The sequence below is a fragment of the Cebus imitator genome, unplaced genomic scaffold (genome assembly GCF_001604975.1).
Source record: "Cebus imitator isolate Cc_AM_T3 unplaced genomic scaffold, Cebus_imitator-1.0 Scaffold47, whole genome shotgun sequence".
Taxonomy (NCBI): domain Eukaryota; kingdom Metazoa; phylum Chordata; class Mammalia; order Primates; family Cebidae; genus Cebus; species Cebus imitator.
Genome location: NW_016107362.1, coordinates 2246208 through 2260294, shown reverse-complemented (window position 1 = coordinate 2260294; position 14087 = coordinate 2246208). Strand labels below are relative to the sequence as shown.

The window sequence follows — 14087 nt, the reverse complement described above, 5'->3', positions numbered from 1 at the left end:
ATCTTGGCTTACCGCAACCTCCAACTCCTTCGTTCAAGCGATTTTCCTTCCTCAGCCTCTCGTGTAGCTAGGATTACAGGCACGTGCCAACATGCCCAGCCATTTTTTGTTATTTTTAGCAGAAACGGGGTTTCGCCATGTTGGCCAGGACGGTCTCGATCTCCTGACCTCGTGATCTGCCCACCTCACCCTCCCAAAGTGCTGGGATTACAGGTGTGGGCTACCGCACCTGGCCTATTCTCTAATTGTTTAAAAAAGCATAGCTTTCTGTTTTGGGGTACAAGTAACATGTTCAAGATGTTATTGTGCATGATTTGGGGTCTGGTTTGGGGGTTGGCTTTTTGTCTGTTTGTTGTTTTGGGCTTTCTTCTTTCTCTGTTTCCTCCAAGTGCTTTTTGTTGATTGGTTGCTTGGTTTTGATCTCTATCTTTATGGTAGAGACTTTTGCTGGATGTCTGCAGGACAAGTAGAGGGTGGCCTCCAGGCATTCCCATGGAACCAAGGAGGGGAACAAGGCTGCAAATTTGCTCCTTCCTCTGGATCCCCTTTGATGCCACCACATACCCCAACATTCTCTGTTTCTCTGTTCTCATGGTCACTGGATCCCCAGCTTTTGGTATGCAACCCCTGTGTGTCCTCTACTGTTGTTTCCAGTCCCAAAACCCTGTTTCACCCTTTCCTGATACTCAACCTGTATTCTTTGATTGAGATGGAAAGCAGAAACCACCCAAGGAGTACAGGAAGGACTTTAGTAACCTAACTTCTTAAACACCTTCCAAATTATTCTTATTTTAGTCCTCCATAATTCATTATTACTTTCCTTGGGAACTTAATGATTCTACCATCTAAATTGGGCCAACTCTTTATTTGCCAGGTTGCTGATTTATGAAGTCAGTGACTTCACTTTCTGTTTTTACCTCCTCTATTGCTCTCTCTTTGAGTTTCTGCCTTTGTTTCAATGGAAGGAAGTTGGATGCATTTGTCCTGTCCACCACCTTTCTGTTGTCATCTTCCCATCCATCGTTTCAGCCCAGTAGATTAACTGCTGACTTCAGGATCTGTGAAACACTACACCTTGTGCTCCTGCCAACTGCTTCATTCATGGAACCACCATTCTTCCATTCTCTCAGCCTCCAAAAATAAGAATAATTCTAATAATTCCTTCTTTTGTCATACAAATTCCTTCTTCCATGGAAATCTGGAATTTTTTACCTCGAATTGTGGTCCATATTTACAGAAGTCCTACTTTGTATTTCTTTTTGAAGAAATAAAGATAATGAGATAGATCCTTAGACTCAAGGAACTTCCATTGTAGTGGCAAGAGAAAAACTGAAAACTAATAGGCGATGAGGAGGAGGGGGATGATGACGATAACTTTGATGAATCAAGAAACAGCCAACACTGTTGAAATTGTACTTTGTACCAGGCACAGTGGCTCATGCCTTTAATCCCAGCACTTTGGGAAGTCGAGGCGGGCGGATCAGAAGTTCAGGAGTTCAAGACCAGCCTGGCCAACATAGTGAAACCACATCTCTGCTGAAAAAAATACAAAAAAAAAATCATCATGGACAAAGCAGAACAAAAAGGAAAAAAAGAAAAAGAAAAAAAATACAAAAGTTAGCTGGTCATGGTGGCGCACACCTACAGTTCCAGCTACTTGGGAGGCTGAGGCAGGAGAATAGCTTGAACCCAGGAGGCAGGGGTTGTGATGAGCCGAGATCACACCACTGCACTCCACCTTGGGCAACAGAGTGTGACTCTATCCCCCACCAAAAAAAAGGAAATTGTACTTTGTACCAACTAGTGTGCTCCATACCATACTGTGTTCTTTCACTTAATCCTAACTACTGTCTGAAAAAGGTGCTACTGTCATTGTCATTTTATGCATAAGAAAGGAGCTAGTGAGGTTATGTAACTCTTGTATGATACTATGTGTAATAAGCATATAAACCAATGTGCTAAGAGAAACCAGGGACAGTAGAAATTAATCTAACTCAAAAATCCAAGAAATCTTGAAAAAAATCACTTCCAAATTTGCTCCTTTCTCTGAATTCCCTTTGATGCCACCACATACTAGGCTCTTTTTATCTCATTATTAAATTCAAAAGGTAAACTCTTAGCAAGTCTTTCTGTACCCAACCCTTTCTGTTTCCTCTGCTTACAACTGGTAGGTCATACCGTCTAATATATTGCTTTCATCCTGTCATTTGCCACTTCAGAACCTACTTTGTTCGCCGATCATGTCATATTTGGTCTTCTGGACCTACTTTCAGGGGCCCCAGTAACCTGGCCACATATGTCATATCCATCTTGTGACCCCAAAATCCAACATAGTTCTCTCCATTGTCTTTCATACAAGTCCTGTTCTTTTCTACCTTTTGCTTTTACTAAAGCTGTCCTCTCTGCCTATCTAATTTCTACCCATCTCTCATGGCCTCATTTTTCCATAAAGCCTTTCTTGGCAGCTTTGCAGCAGTGGGGTTATTTCTTCTCCCAAACTCCCACAGCGCTTAGTGCTGATTGGCTGTACCAGGCACCAGGTCGTCCCCGTGTGCAAGCCAGTGTCATGCCAGTGCTAGCTTGCTTAACAAATGAATTATTTATACTTGTTTCCATATGTGGAAACATATGTTTTCCAGGTACCAGCAGTATACCCAAAAAAACGTTTATTTTTGAAAAGATGTATTATTTCAAAAAGTCATTCTGGGAAGGATTAGAACTTCTTTGATGCATCTTATTTCATGGTTATTGTTATTTTGATACCTGATCTTTATAGTTCTTGGAGTTCATAAAATTCTTACTTCATCCCTGGATGTTGTTAGTTTCATCTTAGAAGGACTTCTTTGAGCAACTGTGAAAGAGTAGACATCTGTTCAATATAGGGTATTGTTTATAAGATTTTTGCGTCATATATTGCTGAAATGAACTATAACATAGGATTAAATGCTATATTTTATTAAATATTAGATGCCGTTGATTGCAACATCTACCATTATCTTATGTAACACAAAGACAGAAAGTAATGCTGCCAATGTAACCATGATGTGCCAATGATTGTGAGATATATTCCAATTCCAGATATGTTAAAAGGTAAATGAATATATGTACCTCTTAGAAATTATAAAATGTGAACATTGTTGTGTTCTAATATTATACATTGGCATTAGGCATCTTTAAATTGCCAATGATATTTTTAAGTCAAATTTTTTAAAAACATGCAAGGTACCAGCTACATGCAAGTCTCTGTGTCAGGAGATACAATGTGCAGATAAACACTGATGAAACCATTTCTCTACTGAGGGTTTATAGTCTGATGGAGGGAACATTGTATAAATAAATAATGTACTCTAATCCAAGGCAGAAAGTGCTCAGAGCTGTCCACCTTGATAGAGTGATATGATTTGGCTGTGTCCCCAACCAAATCTCGTCTTGAATTGTAGCTACCATAATCCCTACATGTTGTGGGAGGGACCCAGTAGGAGGTAACTGAATCATGGGGGTGGGTTTTCCCCGTGGTGTTCTCATGATAGTGAATAAGTCTCAGGGATCTGATGGTTTTATAAAGCACAGTTCCCATGCTTTCTTGCCTGCCACCATGTAAGACGTGCCTCTGCTTCTCCTTCACCGTCCACCATGATGGTGAGACCTCCCCAGCCATGTGGAACTGTGAGCCCATTAAACCTCTTTTTCTTTATAAATTACCCAGTCTCAGATATTTCTTCATAGCAGTATGAAAATGGACTAATACAAAGAGCTTAAAGATCCTTTAGAAATATTTTAAATAGAGTAATTACCTTTATTTTTTAATTTTTTTAAGTCTTCCTGGTGAAAGTAGTGTATGAAATGAGTTTCAAAGGATGAATAGAATTTTGTAAAGTTTTGGTTGGTGAAGAGCTATACCAACTGGGGGAAATAATATGTGCAATATATGCAAAGGCATAGAAGCATTGGCATTAAAGAATAGTGAAAAGTCTAATTTGGCTTGAACTAGAAAGTAGCCAGAGGAGTTTCCCAGATAAACTAGGAAGGCCATGCATGTCATATTGTAGGAGGCCTTGAATGCATAGCTGAGGACATTTAAGATTTGGTAGGCAATACAGAACCACTTAAGGTTTTTTAATAGCCCAGTGGTTTAATGAGAGCTTTTCTTTGCATGGCTGGCTCCATCTCCTAATACCATCACACCTCCTAATACCATCACACTGGGAATTGGTTTCAACATATGAATTTTCAGGGGCACAAACATTCAGACCATAGTAGATAGCTGTGGGTTAGTGGACAACTCCAACACTCCCAGTGTGTGATCAACAGTTTATATGTTGTGCCATTTAAATCTCACTACAATATTATTTTATAGACTGAAATTGTGGTTAACCGTGAATTGATTGCTGAATGTCAGGAGCTGGACTGTAAATCCCAGGCTGATAAATGTCACACCCTTTGCCTTCCTGGGCAAGTTGTTCCAAGCCAAGAACTCCTTCCCCACATTATTGCCCAGTGCCCCTTAGGAAACACTTCCTGCTGTCACACTCACAATATTATGTGGCTGTAAAAAGGAGGTGACCTACAGATCTCAATTTTCAACTTTTTTATTGTTGCAGGAAGAGAAGTTAAACTTCTAGAGAAACGTAACAGACAATCTGCACAACAGGTAAGTTATTTTATTTTATCTTTCCACGCTTTGGCAGGAAAATCCTATTATCTCCACTTTCCATTAAATTTTCTATCATTCAGTCTTCTGCTACAGATTTTGTTACGTAAAACCTTAAAGCCAGTAGACAGAGCGGTCCCCAAAGTCTCTTTCTCTCTGGCTCACTCAGGTTTGAGTAGAATTGTTTCCTTTTTATGTTTGTTTTTCGGAGATACAATTCTAAGATATCCGTGATAATGCACAGTTCAACCAATTCTCCACCCTGAAAGATTTCCAGTTAATCTATCCCTGTCCCCAGGCAATTTTGAGCTTCTCCAGTAATGTCCATGCCTCAGCACAGTGGTTCTCAGTGTGTGGTCCCCAGACCTATAGTGCCAGCCTTACCTGGGAACTCAATAGAAATTCAGTTTTTCAGGCCCCATCTAAGACCCACTAAATCAGAGACTGGGATAATGACTAGCCCTCTAGATGATGCCAGTATACTCTCCTGTTTAGGACCCAGGTTCTATGAATACAGACCTTCCTTCTCTTTATTTCTCTCTGAGTCTCTTCCCCAAGCCCTGTACCATTTCCATCTTTAGCCGAACTTGCAATATAATCTATATATTTTACTCCATTGGAACCAGCCTAATCCCCGCCCCAACTCTGTCTCCTGAAAGTAGTGCAGGCATTATTCTGGTTCCCCTTTGCAAATTCTAGATGGCCAAGCTGCCTCCTATCTGCAAACCTCATCTTCCTTTGAGGTTTATGTCATTGGCCTCTTCTGTCCCTTTCCCTACTGTTGCCCTCATCTGGGGACTGCAGCTGCCCCAGATCATTCAGTACCGTGGGCGCAAAGCCTTTCAGACTTTCTGCACTCTAGTATCCTCACGTCCACTACATTTCCTCTTGCCTGAATCATGTCATTCATTGTAAACCCTAATGGGCCAGTATCACCATCTCTCATGGCTCCAAACTCCTCATGCTCAAGGATGCCAGGTCACCAGTCTTGCTTTTTTCCCGCCCCCACCCCCCAACCTCATTAGGACCCTCAACCTGCAGGATTCTTCCTTCTTCCTTAGCCAACCTCTTGGCCACGCAGCCCTGCCCATCTAGTGCCGGCCCCAGGTCCATGCCCTTAGCCATGCTTGCCAGCATTCTCAAGACCCAAGCCGTGTTGCCTTATACCTCAACCTGGGACCAGGGTAGCAACCCATGTTCTATAGGCCTTCACCTGGATTGCTGGGCACTGCTGGGAGAGGGAAAGAATGCCAGAACTACACGTATTGGCATCGTTCTGGTTTTCGGTGGCCAGCTGAGGCCAGCCCTCAGCACTGCCTAGCTGTCTTTCAGTGGTTGCTCTTCCTCTCCACCACACACCATTCTAAACCTTGTCACTTTGAGCTTTCACTTCCAGCCCTTCCAGCAGGCACCTTGCCTCCCGCATCAAGAAACTCACAGCTTACAGTCCTCCAGCTTCCCATCCTGCATCCAGAAATGTCTCCCCTTAAAATCACCCTTGCCTCTTTCCCTCTAGGCTCCAAGGGAAAAGTGTGTATCTCTACGTCTTTCCTAAGGTACATCCCTTCACTAGTGATCTTGACTCGATCCTAGATTTTCCCTCATTCTTTCTACCATTCTCAACTTCTTTCAACTATCTTTCTCCTTCTTGGCTTATAAAATATATTTATGTTTCACCCTCTACAAAACCATCCTGTAACCCTATATCCTTGTCCACTGCGACTATTGCCTCCACCTTCTCCAGCCCAGCTAAGCTCCCTAAGAGTTCTCTCGCCTCCCTTTTGTATGCCCCATGCATTCCTCAGCCTGCCGCGCCCCGGCATGCACCTCCACTGCTTTACAACCTGCCTGCATTTCTCACCCCCAACCTCCTGGATGTGAAATCCAGGTGCACTGTTCCATCCTTTCTTTATCTCTGAAGCAACTGACACTCTTTGATGGAAGACTCTCTCCTCACCTGCTTCTTGATAGTAAAGCCTGACTCCCTCCTCCCTCTCTGAGCACCCTTCCCAGTCTCCCTCATGTGCTCATCCTCCTCTGCCTAAGAGCAAACAAGCAGAGTTAAGACTTGCAGGTGGCTCGCAGGCTCCACCCTCATAGGTTCAATAGTTGAGAAGGCGGGAAAGACACCAAAAAATGAATTAAATAAAACCATAAGTTGCGCTAAGAATGCAAAGTGAAAGGTGACGTGAGTGGAATAACAGGGATTTGAACTGGCTGGTTTAGATGGGGTGGGGAGAGAAGGCAAAGGAGATAGTCTATGACAAGGTCCTTGAGATCAGGAACGAAAACAGAAAGCTGTGTGTGTGATAGAAAAGACTTGGTCTATTATTATATGAGGTTCTTATTAATTTTAAGTGAGTTACTACAGCCGATAATCATAATTCACTGTAGTTATGTTCTATAAAGTCACTTCAAACAATGAGTTAGTGAAAACTGCACCATTGCTCTCAGGGGAAATACGGGGTAAGGTTCCTACAAGCCTCTGGTCACAATATGTTCATCCGCTGATCAATATATAACCTTGTTTTCTGTGTGTTTCAGTTGTAAAAGCACTTTATTCACATAGGTATTGTTAATTCATTAACGTTGAGCTCAAGGCTAACAGCACTATGACTCATTTCTGAACAAAGTATATCTAACACACACATTTTCTCTGTAAGGCACATCACAGCTTTCTTGCATCTAGGACCACTAGACAACATGTCAGCACCATTTTTAACAGGGACATCACCAAGAAAAAGCAGAAAATTCAAACAGTGGGGCCACGAGAAGATACCCATTTATACTATGGAACAGTGTCATCTTGTTTGAGCTCAGCTAGAAATGTAAGCATCTAATGACTCAGAATGTTTTGCCACTCTGGACACTCCAGGAACGGCCACACATGCACCATGAGTATTGATTTGGGGGTTACAAATTAACATTAGCAAGTCGGCGAAGTCACAGATACAGAATCCACGAATAAAGAGAACCAAGTGTGTATGTAAAGCATGTCGATGAACAGCAGGTACAGAAGAAGGACTATGTACTTTTGATATTTTATCTTCGTTATTACATGCTACTAAACATCCTGACAGCATGAGAAACCTCTGAAAAGTTTTAGACAGGGGAAGTGATAATGATCCAGATTCATGGTCTAAAAAGATCATGACTCCTTTGTGGCAAATATATTCGCCGGAGACACTAGCAGGTATACGTGACAGTAAGGTAATGTTGCAGTCAGTAATCCAGGTACGAAAGAGATGGTGTTTTATAACAGGGCAGTGGGAGTGCACGTGGTTCTCCTGGAATGTGCTCCAGAAATCTACCAGAACCACTGTCTGCCCACCTTTGCCCACAGCCTTTCCTAATCTTCCTACCGTTACTCCAGAGCACCTCGTCCTATATAGCATATTATATGACATATTTGAATCTAGTACTCAGGACACTGTATTAGTCATGTATCTATATACCTGTCTCCTTTCCTGGACAGTTTCTTTCTACATTCCTGGAATCAAGTTCACTACTTGGCACATAATAGGTGCTCAGGAAATATCGGTTGCCTGAAAGGTTGGTGAGTCATTTAACAAACAGCAGAGGTCTTCTACCTCTTAGTGTCTTAGTAATTAGCAGAGTGTCTTACCCCTTCTAGGGGGGTGTTTAAGGCCTCCAGACTGTGCTCAGTCTTTCCAAGTACAAAACTTATTCTTACCATACTTTAAAGGAGCATTGGGCTCCAACTCTGCACACATAGGTTCATCTACAAATAGGGACGAATTGTGGGGTTTTTCCTGTCTTACCACCAGTTCTTGCTTCCAGTCTTGAATCCTGAAGCACGTTCATAAAACAAAATAGTTGGGTGGGATGACTTCTAAGATTCTTTCAAATTGGGGCCCTAAATCTGTCTTCTAAAGCTACCATAACAAAATAATCTAGACTGGATGGCTTAAACAAAAGAAATTCATTCTCTCTGATTTCTGGAGGCCAGAAGGTCCAAGATCAAGGTGTCAGCAAATCTGATTCCTGGGAGGGCTCTTTCCGGCTCGCAGATGCCACCTTCTCACTGTGTCCTCACACGGCCTCTCCTCGGTGTGCTCTGGACCCACCAGCATCATTCACCTTCACTCCCAAGCCTTTGCTAATCTTCCGAGGTTGCTCAGGAGGGAGTGCTCTGTCTCCTCTTCTCATAAGGCCACCAATCCTCTTAGGTTAGGACCCCACCCTGATAACCTCATCTAACCTTCATTACCCCTGGAAAGCCCTGTCTCTAAGTACACTCACATTGAGTGAGGGTTTCAACATGTAAATTTACGGGAAGACACAATTCAGTCCACAGCAGGTACTGTAAGATTCTGGGAATTACCCTGAACTACTTTATTCCAAGCAGTCGGCCCTGAGCTGTGCTTCCTTTTAAAGCTATTTGTAGCCTTACAAGACTATGTTATATAAACTCCCCTCCACATGGCCACCTCTAAGACTTCCTTGTCATTTTTAGAACTTAACTTTGTCCAAATGCTCCAGGTTTCTTCCAGACATCTGCCATCTCCCAGATAAGGCTACTTAGCAAAATGAGAGACATATCTTGTGATGGGGACACACCCCAGTTCCCATGTGGTTCCAGGGAGGATTTAGTCAAAACGTTCCCCATTTCTACACAGTGTCTAAAAGGAACTAGCACATATTGGTTAAAGAATATTCTTAGCCAGAGGCAGTGGCTCACACCTGTAATCCCAGCACTTTGGGAGGCCGAGGCGGGTGGATCACCTGAGGTCAGGAGGTCAAGACCAGATGAGGTGAAACCCATATCTACTAAAAATACAAAAAATTAGCCGAGCATGGTGGCACGTGCCTATAATTCTAGCTATTCAGGAGGCTGATGCAGGAGAATCATTTGAACTGAGGAGGCGGAGGTTGCAGTGAGTCAAGATTACACCACTGCACTCCAGCCTGGATGACAAGAGTGAGACTCTGTCTCAAAAAAAAGGAAAAGAAAATGAATATTCTCATAATTACCATGAACATGCAAGCAGCCAACATTTCCTAAGAACCTTCTATTTGCTGGACACACATGACCAGGCCCGTCACATGTTTAAGTCATGTGATCGTCATAGGACCCTGACCAGTACTTCTGGTAATGCAGTCATAGAAATGAAAGTGACTGTGTGCTGATGCCGGGGGTGTCTGACGTTTTTATGCAGATGCCTTAGTAATGATTGCTGATGCTGAGCTTGTTAGAAACATGAGCTGTCTGTGCTCCTGTCTATAGGATTCCACCACACACACACACACACACACACACATACACACACACACACACACACACACACACTCTAGTCTTTATTCGTTAATGAACCGCATCTTGTCTGCTCTAGACAGGACCCCTACTTCCAGGAATCTTCATCTCAAACTTTTTCCTTAAACTGTCCCCACCAGGGCACAGGAGAAATGTGGGAGGCTGGGGAGTGTGGAGAGGGTGACCACAAGCTACTGGCAGATCTTGACATCTCTGTGTGCCTTCCATTTCATTCTAGTCATTCACACAAATGTTGCCTTTTCCCCCATGATATTCTGAGTTAACTTTAAATAACAAATGATGGGTTTCCCCCCTGCAAAACCTCCACATTGGGCCATATATATTTTGTGGCTTACCTTTCCCTATCATCTCATGGCCATGTACCCTCATGTAGAAGGAGGAGCTCGGAGATTGGCTCACACCACGGGCAGCCCTGGGTCTGGGAGAAGCCCAAGGTCAGCCACAGGGGGGGAACGGCCTCAGGCCTAGCCCGGGGGAAGGACCTGGACCCTGTGGACTCCACGGACACCTTCCTCCCCCAGGCTCTTCCACAGAATTACTGTCCAGAAGTATAGTGGGCAGAGACCAACCCAGAGAGAGTTCTAATGTGCAGTCATTGTGTGACGAGGCCTCTGTAGAATTTCAGGAGCCTTTTGACCCCACCATTGCTTGGCCAGACCAGAATAAACCCCGTGTCCAGCCAGTACTAGAGAAAGCCTTGTTCTCACCAGGCTTAAAGGTGACAGCAACTGTGATGGTTACTACTGAGTGTCAACTTGATTGGACTGAAGGATGCAAAGTATTGATCCTGGGTGTGTCTGTTTGGATGTTGCCAAAGGAGATTTAGATTTGAGTCAGTGGGCTGGGGAAGGCAGACCCACCCTTAATCTGGGTGGGCACCATCTAATCAGCTGCCACCAACTATAAAGCAGGCAGAAAAACATTAAAAGGTGAGATGGGCCTAGCCTTTCAGCCGACATCTTTCTTCCATGCTGGATGCTTCCTGCCCCCAATCACTGGATTCCAAGTTCTTCAGTTTTGGGGCTTGGACTGGCTCTCCTTGCTCCTCAGCCTGCAGACAGCCTATTGTGGGACCTTGTGATGAGTTAATACTTAATAAACTCCCCTTTACATATATGTCTGTCCTATTAGCTCTGACCCTCTGGAGAACTCTGACAAATACAGTAACCATCTAAAATACCACATCACCTACTCCCTAACCTTGCCACATAGCAAAGTACCTGCACTATTGGGGCCATAATTCTTGTTTCTTTTTGTTTTTTGCTTTTTGAGACACAGTCTTACTATATCACCCAGGCTGGAGTGCAGTGGTCCGATCTCAGCTCACTGCTACCTCCATCTCCCATGTTCAAGCAGTTCTCTGGCCTCAGCCTCCTGAGTAGCTGGGATTACAGGTGCACATCACCACCCCTGGCTAATTTTTGTATTTTTAGTAGAGACGGGGTTTCACCATGTTGGCCAGGCTGGTCTCGAGCTCCCGACCCCAAGTGACCCACCCACCTCGGCCTCCCAAAGTTCTGGGATTACAGGCGTGAGCCACCATGCCTAGCCCATAATTCTTGTTTCTGAAGCTTTTTATTATTATTATTATTATTTTGAGATGGAGTCTTGCTCTGTCACACGGGCTGGAGTGCAGTGGCACGATCTCGGCTCACTGCAACCTCTGCCTCCCAGGTTCAAGCAATTCTCCTGCCTCAGCCTCCCAAGTAGTTGGGACTACAGGTGTACCACCACACCCAGCTAATATTTGTATTTTTAGTAGAGATAGGATTCCACCATGTTGGCCAGGATGCTCTAAAACTCCTGATCTCAAGCAATCCATCCGCCTTAACCTCCCAAAATGCTGGGATTACAGGCATGAGCCTCTGTGCCTGGTCCTGAGGCCTTTCTTGTACCATGTCCTTCTTCTCTTGAGATTGGAGTAAAAATAACTGCTATATTCTGCCACCTACTGGTGAATTGATGCAACTGCACCTATAAAATTCAGCCTATATCTAGAGAATCCAGTTCTCTCTTGTAAAAGCTACTGGAGCAGAAACTGCTTCTTGTGTAATCCAGCGGACTCTAAGAAAAAAAAAAAAAACCTAATAGTATGGACGCCAGGAAATATTATAATAATAACAATAATACCTTCATTAATAATAATTCAACTTTTATAACCTTGGGCAATGGTTCCACCTTAAAGGGTTGTGGTAAAGTTGAAACGAATTATATGTTGTAATGACAACAACAGAAAACCACACTGAGGCCAGGCGCCAGGTTTGACGGGATGTTTGTGTGCAGGGATGTGTTCACAGTTCACAGGTTTTTTCCCCTGAAAAGGGCTGTCCTAGCACACTGGCTCACTGGCTATTGAGAACGCATGACGTGGACTGTTTCACGATACTGATAACAAAGGTCTGCATATAATCTTCCAAGTTCTCCAAAATAACAGAAGCTTCACCTCAGTAGAGAAAAGGAAGCACATCAGAAAAATTTGTTCCTTGAGTTTTCAAAAACTGCCCAGAAAACTAGGAAATGGTTCTGCTGGAAAAAAAAAAAATAAATAGATGGAGCAGTCAAAGAATTTATCTTCTAGTCCTTTTTCAACTATAGATTCAGTACTGTCTATAAAGTTGGGTGAGCAGTCTCTAGTTTCTTCTATAAAGGTGGCACAGCTCCTGGTAGTTATTTTTATTCATTCCTCTTGGGTCAGGACCTCAGCCCCTAGTAGTGGCTCACTAAATATTTATCTGCTTCACCTTCTGACCAGGTTATGTGAAATCTCAGGCCTTGTTTTCTAAACATTAGCAAAAAATGAAGTTGAAATTTACATGTTCCATTCTATTACATCTCCCTTTTAAATACTCCACCTTCTATAAATGCAAACCACTTCCCAGCAGCCACATTAAAAGTTGTTGAATAGAAGCCTTGGAGCAGGACATCCTTGACTCTTGGAATTCCATAATGGAGGTTTTGCTGTTTCCCAAGCTGGGAAGGAAGAACGACGGTCTCTCCCATCTCTCAGAGTTCCTGCATCTGGCTTGTAGTTTGGACCCCTGGATAGTATGAGATTTGATTGTGGAAAGGAGTATAGACCCTCTATATGAATCATTTGTGATATCTCATACTCCCACACCTTCATTCCCACCTGTCATTCACCAGACATTCCTGCATTTGAATAGTAAGAATGAAGTGCAAGCTGGATGCTGGCTGGATTAAGCATTGCCTGTGAGGAGCTCATATGTAGTAGGAAAGGCAGACAGCCGACAAGCACCAAAGCTCTGGAGTGTGAGTCCCCCTCTAAGATGCAGCAACAGCCTGAGGACAGGAACTATACCCTTTATCTGCCTCCAGAGTTCTCATCCTAGGATCGGGACGGTATGTGGTCTTCAGTACATACACAGGATGATGTGTAAATTCAGAAAAGTTGGTAGACTTTTGATGAGCTGCCTTCCAAGATCTCTTTCCATGGTCTAATTTATACAGAATATCTTTCTTCTGAGATGGAGTTTCACTCTGTCACCTAGGCTAGAGTACAGTGGCACAATCTTGGCTCATTGCAACCTCCACCTCCAGGGTTCAAACGATTCTCCTGCCTCAGCCTCCCGAGAAGCTGGGATTACGGAAGCCTGCCACCATGCCCAGCTAATTTTTGTATTTTTTAGTAGAAACAGAGTTTCACCATGTTGGCCAGACTGGTCTTAAACTATTGACCTCAAGTGATCCTCCCACCTTGCAAATTTTTTGTATTTTTAGTAGAGATGGGGTTTCACTATGTTGTCTGCAGATGATATGACCTTATATATGGGAAAATCTAAAGACCCCAACAAAGAACTATTAGAACTAATAAGCAAATTAAGTAAAGTCGCAGGATACAAAATCAACATACAAAAATCTAGCATTTCTATATGTCAAGAGCAAACAATTCAAAAAAGAAATCACATTTATAATAGCTACAAATAAAATTAAATACCTAGGAATTAACAAAAAAAGTGAAAGATCTCTACAATGAAGACTATAAAACATTGGTGAAAAACATTGAAAAGGACACAAAAAAATTGAAAGATATTCTATGATTATGGATTGGAAGAATCAATATTGTTAAAATGTCCATACTACCCAATGCAATCTGTAGAGCCAATGCAATCTGTCAACATT

The 14087-nt window shown here is 43.0% G+C and overlaps 1 protein-coding gene across 2 annotated transcripts in view; it reads left to right on the top strand.

The window, feature by feature from the left end:
* The window catches only part of CUNH4orf19 (chromosome unknown C4orf19 homolog), a 116791-nt gene that overhangs the window by 89624 nt on the left and 13080 nt on the right, over positions 1–14087 (top strand). For both annotated transcript variants that reach the window (XM_037738016.1, XM_017527298.2), the window contains one exon: positions 4602–4651. The gene's annotated coding sequence lies outside the window, so the exon portion shown is untranslated. The remainder of the gene's footprint in view (positions 1–4601; positions 4652–14087) is intronic.